At 32.2% G+C, this 6,995-nt stretch overlaps 1 long non-coding RNA gene across 2 annotated transcripts; it reads right to left on the minus strand.

Moving 5' to 3' along the window:
- Positions 1 to 223: 223 nt before the first annotated feature.
- LOC131647415 (uncharacterized) lies at positions 224 to 2,524 on the minus strand. 2 transcript variants are annotated; one of them, XR_009297830.1, is made up of 4 exons: positions 2,392 to 2,524; positions 1,966 to 2,138; positions 1,118 to 1,225; positions 224 to 603 (listed from the first exon to the last, which is right to left on the minus strand). It is a non-coding gene; the product is annotated as an uncharacterized LOC131647415 (long non-coding RNA). The 2 variants fall into 2 exon arrangements; XR_009297829.1 differs by having other exon boundaries at positions 2,361 to 2,446.
- Positions 2,525 to 6,995: the final 4,471 nt, after the last annotated feature.

Raw genomic sequence — 6,995 nt, forward strand, 5'->3', positions numbered from 1 at the left:
ATTAAATCTTAATGTGAAATAAATAATAATTTCAAGAATAACGTAACCTTAGGCTCCATGAGAATATGTAGAAGGATATAAGGTTTTAGAGAAAGAGAGGTGAACTACTTTCACGGTTATTTTAGATTTTTAAGTTCAGCTGGCTAATTATTAAATAATTGGAAGATATTTCCTTAAATTTAACAATTCCTAATATAATGCATATTAGTTCATCTCGATCCACTTAGAAACATAAGATAATGCATATTAAATCACTAATTATGTATTGTTTAACAATGATAAAAACATAGTTTGTACTAATAATAGTTCATAATAATCAATTGTTTTATATTCAAAATTGATTAATTCAATAATTAATCAATTATTATCTTGAGCTTCAGCCTCAAACTTCATTTTCTTACTTATGTGTTCTTCAGTATTCGAGACTTTTGATTTCTTGCGTTTTCTTTCAGTTGTAGAACTTGAAGTACTAGACTTTGGTTGCACCTAAGGTATATGATGGCCATTAGATTTCATTAGGACTTTTGGGAGGTATTCATGTGCCTCCTTTTCTTTCCCATATGACATATGTGATTCCTCATGTTCTGCAAACTAATGTCCACCCTATAAGTAATTAAATACAAATAGATTAAATTCTACTTAGCATGCAAAAATTTGAAGCAAAACAATTCATTTAAAAAACAATAATAAATGTATTAAATTGTAAATTAAACAAACATGTGACATCGAACATAATATTAGCATTGATTTATCGATATCAATAATGATTTGAGAAAAATAATTGATTAAATGTATATCACCAATTATTTGTATTGCAAGTTCAACAAATATTTTATAGCTCCATGTGTAATACTTTGCAAGTTCAACAAATATTTTATAGCTCCATGTGTAATACTTTAAGAAAATAAATGTTTAATACATCTGATCCTTATAGATTATATCATCGACTATAACATGTTTAATGGAGGATGCTCAACAGAGGTAACTTATAACTATTTGCATATATCTTTGTTCACATTTATGAGCAGAATTTTTAAAAACTTAAATTGTTAATTTTTTTTGGAAATGTAAGTACATATCTCATTTAAATATGACATGTAAGTGTAGGAATACATACCTTGGAAGTGACACATCAATCACATATGTGTGGTAGCATGAACTTGTTTATAATATCGAAAGAAGTAAAATTTCCCATGCAACACTAGATGTAAAAAAATGTGTACTTCTGCAACCATCCAAAAAGAGTTTAAAAACATGATTAGCAATGTAAATTTTATCAAGAGTATTTTGAAATAAAATATTGAAAAACACTAATAAAACACTTTTATTATAATTAACTTGTATAATTATATGTTAAAGTTGTTGCATTATAAACTAATGGTTGTAATAATTTAAAATTTTAAAGAATCAATGAGTGATAAAACATTTACTTATATGCATTTTTTTCTTCATGAGATCACACATTTGAAATAAGATAAATATGGATTGACTTTGGTGAATAGTGCTTGTGATAAGATAAACAGTGTGAATCATTATATGACCATTTAACAATATATGTGTTACAATATATCTGTTACACTTACAAATATATCTACAATCAACTGGCCCTCAAATTTAAATTCATATTTCATATATGACCAATATTCTCCACACAAGAAACAGAAGTTTAAGAAGAAAACTTTTATATAAAGAAAACATTCAATAAAAATTTGTTGCAATTATATCAAACAAGTTTGATTTCTCGAATACTTATTTAACATAAATTGGTATTATTGTGGTAAAAAAAATTAGATAATATATTCAAATTTTAAAAGCAATATTTTATAACTTGATGATATAATTCTCTCTCTAGAAATTACAAAACAAACCCATGGATTAAACATATCTATTAAAATAAAATGTGAAAAGATATTTCAAAAATCGTATGAGAATAATTTAAAACCTATTATAAATAATAATTATTACCTCTTTTACTGTGGATCCTTATACTCATCTTAATTAAGGAAATTACGGTCGGTTGAGATGTAGGTTGAACATTATAGAACGCATCGTAGAAATATAATACAAGATTATCGAGTTCCATTGTATCCTTATACAATAATAGTCGATGAACCGAAATTTGCAATTCCCTCATGGACCTTATGGAAAAAAAACAACATGGGATTAAATAAAAAAAATATTGGAAAAATATAGACAAAATAACAAAATAAATGATCTAAAAATTTTCGTTCATATAGTGGTGGTAAGTGTATAATAAAATCACAAACTATATATTATGATCCAACATATCGCCATAATCAATTTAATATATAAATATTAATGTGAAAGTATGATAGATCTATAGTAAAAGATAATCATACCAAGTAGATCTATAGTGAAAGATATTCATACCGATGAAAAATAAGTTAGAGGGAGAAAGAGATTGCCTCCATTTGGAAAACAGGCGCCGGTCCTTGCTACTAGGGTTGAAGTGACTGCAATTATAAATTTATATGAAGTTCTTTGGATCAAATTTGAGTGTTGGGCCGGTCTAAAATGTTTTGAGGCCTAAAGAGGAATGTTATATGTGATACTTTTAAAATTAATAATATTTTATTTATTTTATTTTTAAAATTAATACTTTATTTTAGTGTAGTTTTTAAATTGTTGATTTAAATTTTTGTTGATGTAATACCTCAACAAATTAATGAATAATTAACACTCTAATGAATTATTAGTGTGATTAATTAGGGGTTTAGTAGTGACATTACCTTATTAATTGGGATTTTCACTAGAAATTAAGATTGTCACTATGAAATTGGCTTTGTGCTTCTGATTGTCGTATTTCTGCTATTCTTGCTTAGCAAGATATCGTGTGCTAAGAGATCCTTCATGCTTGGTTTATTTCAGTTTCCTGGTATTGCTTGCTAAGCGACCCATGTCTCTTTATGCGAGCCTTCATAGATGACAAAACTAGATTTCTAGGTTTGCTCGCTAAGTGACCCAAAGCTTGCTAGGCAAGAGTCCCATTTTGGGGGAAAAATCCAGTTCTGCCAGGCCTCGCTTTGACGTTGCTGGGGGGTGTCTAAACGAGCATCTGAAGCCAAGTTTTTTGCATTACTGATATGAATGTATCTTGAGTTCCGTAATTCTGAATGAGGCGCGGTTAGTTACATTGGGAAGCTAACTTAGAAAGTTATAACACAATGGAGACTTCTATGTCTATCCACGTCATCCCTCGTTTGTCCATTCTTTCTGATTGAATGTTCGAACGCGGTTTCTTTTTGTATGCTCGAGTGAAGGAGTGGGCCTAAGCTACTAGATGGTAGGTCACTTGGATACTCACCACATGTGTGCTTATGTAGCCTTGTTTGGCGTAAATCACTTGGATACTCACCTGAGTTATCGACCAGTGTGCTTGTGTAGCCTCGTAGGAGAAGTTCACTTGGATACTCACCACAGGTGTGCTAGTGTAGCCTTGTTTGGCGTAAATCACTTAGATTCTCACTTGAGTTATTGATTGGTGTGCTTGTGTAGCCTTGTTAGACATTATGCACTTGGATAATCACCACAAGTGTGCTTGTGTAGCCTTGTTTGGTGTAAATCACTTGGATACTCACCTAATTTATCAATTGGTGTGCTTGTGTAGCCACTTAGGCATTATACACTTGGATACTCACGATAGGTCTACTTGTGTAGCCATGTAGGCGTAATTCACTTGGAGACACTTCCGAATCATCAAATGGTGTGCGTGTGTAGCCTCTTGGCGTTATACACTTGGATACTCACCATTGGTGTGCTTGTGTGACCTAAGTGGGATGGTGGATACTACTCTAGAATTGACTTGTTACACTTGTATGAATGCGCGTAAGTTGATTAACACCATTGTTAGAGCGAAACTCTAACAGTCCATGAATTTGGATGGTAATGGGATCCTAATATCATGTTACTCGTTACTTGTTTATTTATGAAATTGATAAGTAAGGAAACCATGGATCGATGGTACGATCCAAATAAAGATGGTATGCCCTATAATGTCGAGAAGACCCATAAGTTAGGGGGGGCTCATTGGGATTTAGTAATCTCACACCAATCTTGTTGATTATTATTCAGGTAGGACGAGGCATGAAAAAGGCAAGGATAGAAAGTCTTAGCTGATTTAAAGATGTTTTAGTGGCAAATGTTTCCGCTGTGTTTTAAGCTCTTTAGCATTAACATTTTGGGATTCTGTATTAGCACCACCAGTTGTGGTATTTTTTCCATGACATATTCGGATTTTTGTACCTTGTACTAATACTCAGGGACGGAGCCATTCACATCAATGTGCATGCAATTGCCCCCACTAATAATTTAATGATTCTTAATGATGTAATGTACATAATACTACAATAGCACTTAGTTGTAACTTTTATGTTCCCAGGAATTATGCAGAGAAACAAAGGAAAAATGTTGAACGGTAAACAATTCTCACAACTAATCTTCTAATTTTGTTTTCACTCCATCATTATGACATGTAAATATATTTTAAAGACAAAAGAATATATTTATGGATTATTCTAATATTATATATTTTAATAGATTATGAATATTTATTTATATTATAATATTTTATAAATTTATTTGTCAATAAACATGTTATAATATTTATTTAATTAATTAATAAATGTTTTATATTAAAAATTAATTTATTATATTTTAAACATATCATTAAATTGATATGTATATTATTAATGTAAAAAAATTGCACATACATTAAATTACGTCTGATTATAATACTTTTGATAAATATTATAACATAATGATGAGAAATAATTTAATAATATAAAAATAATTTTAGATATAAAACTAATATATCATAAATTTATATTTAATATTACATTATATATTTGTCCCCACATCTTAAATTTTCTGGCTTCGTCCCTGCTAATACTTCTCCTGATTATGATTGTCATACCCCAAATTTGTCCTACCCTATTTATTTGGCTTACAATCCATATACATACATCATTTAGGTCACGACCCAATGCATGCATTCATATCATTGATACTGTTCAAAAGATGGCAAGAAAGAGGTTTCTATTGAAGAGAATTCTTGACCAAAAGGAGAAGATCTGAGGTTTGATGATATGGCATCATCCCCATTAAAGTCCTCCTGAAATTAGGGTTTCATAATCTTCAACTCAAAGCCTTGACTGGAGAATATAGAGGCTTCAGTCCATCTGGTCTCCCTAAATTAGGGTTTTAACCAAAGTCAACACAATTGACTTTTTGGTCGACATTTAATCATGAGGTGACTTTTGAGTATAGAAAATGTGTGTGCCCTAAGGAGATATTCAGTGGAGTTTAATGATTGAAGATGGATTGAAATTGGATTGGAAGTTGATTAATCAGGAAATTCATCTAGAATTGAAAAAATCAGAACAATTGAGAAATAACCAAATTTACCAAAAATGGAAAGTTAGTTAAAAAGAGAAACTTCCAAAACTTAGTTAAAAATGGAAGGTTAAAGGTTGGCTAATCAACTTATTTCAGGCCCATTTTACACGTGTCAAGAGGCATCTTTTGGAGAAAATTTCAACATCAAAGTTGTTCATCTCATGGAGATGAACAACTTTGTAGTTGAGAGTTTTTCTATTAGAGGCATGGATTAAGAGTTATGGATGAGAGAAGTTGGTAAATCATCACTGATGCAAGTCATGGTGCTGGGAAAAAGCTAGGACACGTGCATGCATTTCATCAAGCATGTGGTATGCCATTTTCAAATCAATTTGTGGGAAGCTACAAGCATCTAATTGATCCAAGTTCTGTATCAATCTCTTCTCCTCCATGTCCTCTTTCAAATGGTACAAGAATTAAATCTTTTGGTTGAGTGTGGAAAAAGATATAAGGCTTTAAAGTCATGCCCTGGGGAATGTACATTTGAGGAAGCATTGGGCTAGCAGGGACCAAGATACGCGCGCAGGTACGAGTCAGTTGTGTACCACCATGTTTCAAGCAATTTTTCTCATCCTTCCAGGTTTTATTCCAAGAGATTTCCAACACCATAACCCTTCACTTCTGTCAAATCTTTACATTGAGCATGAGTTTGAATCAAATGAAGGACTAGAGAGGAAATTACATGGGTGCAAAGTCATGACCATGGACATTTTGTTCTCCCCATGAAAGAGATTCTCATGCAAAATGCATGCGTGCATATATGTGATATTCACCACCAACATATTTCTGGATCAGGTCGTGCAAATGCTACATTACAAGCTATACACCATAACACTCATGTGCACTCTCACATAAATAGGAAAACTCTCATCATTTTCTAAACACACACGCTTCATAATCTATTTTTTTCTCTATTTCATAATTTCCTCTCATCACTCCCCTCTCTCTCTCTCTCTCTCTCTCTCTCAATATCCATAATAATCATAACAACCTAACAACCTTCAACCAACTCGATAACCACAACAACTATTGGAATATTAAGCTAAATATAGTTTCTAATTAGATTTAGTTTAATATTAATGCAATGTACAAGAGTCAGCTTGTAATAGGTTAGCATGGTGACTCCATTCTATTGGTTAGTATAGGATTTCCCTCCTTTGAGAACCATTCAAATGTATAAAACCTACCAGCTGCAATAGTGATGAGTAGTGAGGCATAATAGAATTTTTCCTCTTTTCTTCAATCTTTCTCTCTTGTTTTCTCTGTAATATGCTTCATCTCAACATTCACAATATGGTATCATTCTCCATTTCGATCCTATTTCCGCTGCTCCGCCATTGTTGAACACTCGTTCCTTTCATGGCTCCTCCTCGGAATCCTCCTACCGACCCTGCCATGGACCCTACTTCCCCGTATTTCGTTCATCCCAGCGATGGTCCTGGTTCTGTTACCGTTCTTCCCAATTTAACTGGTTCGAATTATCATTCTTGGGCTCGATCCATGAAGAGGGCTCTTGGTGGCAAGATGAAGATTGATTTCATCGATGGATCGCTCCCAGTCCCTGAAGATCCTTTCGATCC

This window comes from Vicia villosa, linkage group LG2 (genome assembly GCF_029867415.1).
Source record: "Vicia villosa cultivar HV-30 ecotype Madison, WI linkage group LG2, Vvil1.0, whole genome shotgun sequence".
NCBI classification, from domain to species: domain Eukaryota; kingdom Viridiplantae; phylum Streptophyta; class Magnoliopsida; order Fabales; family Fabaceae; genus Vicia; species Vicia villosa.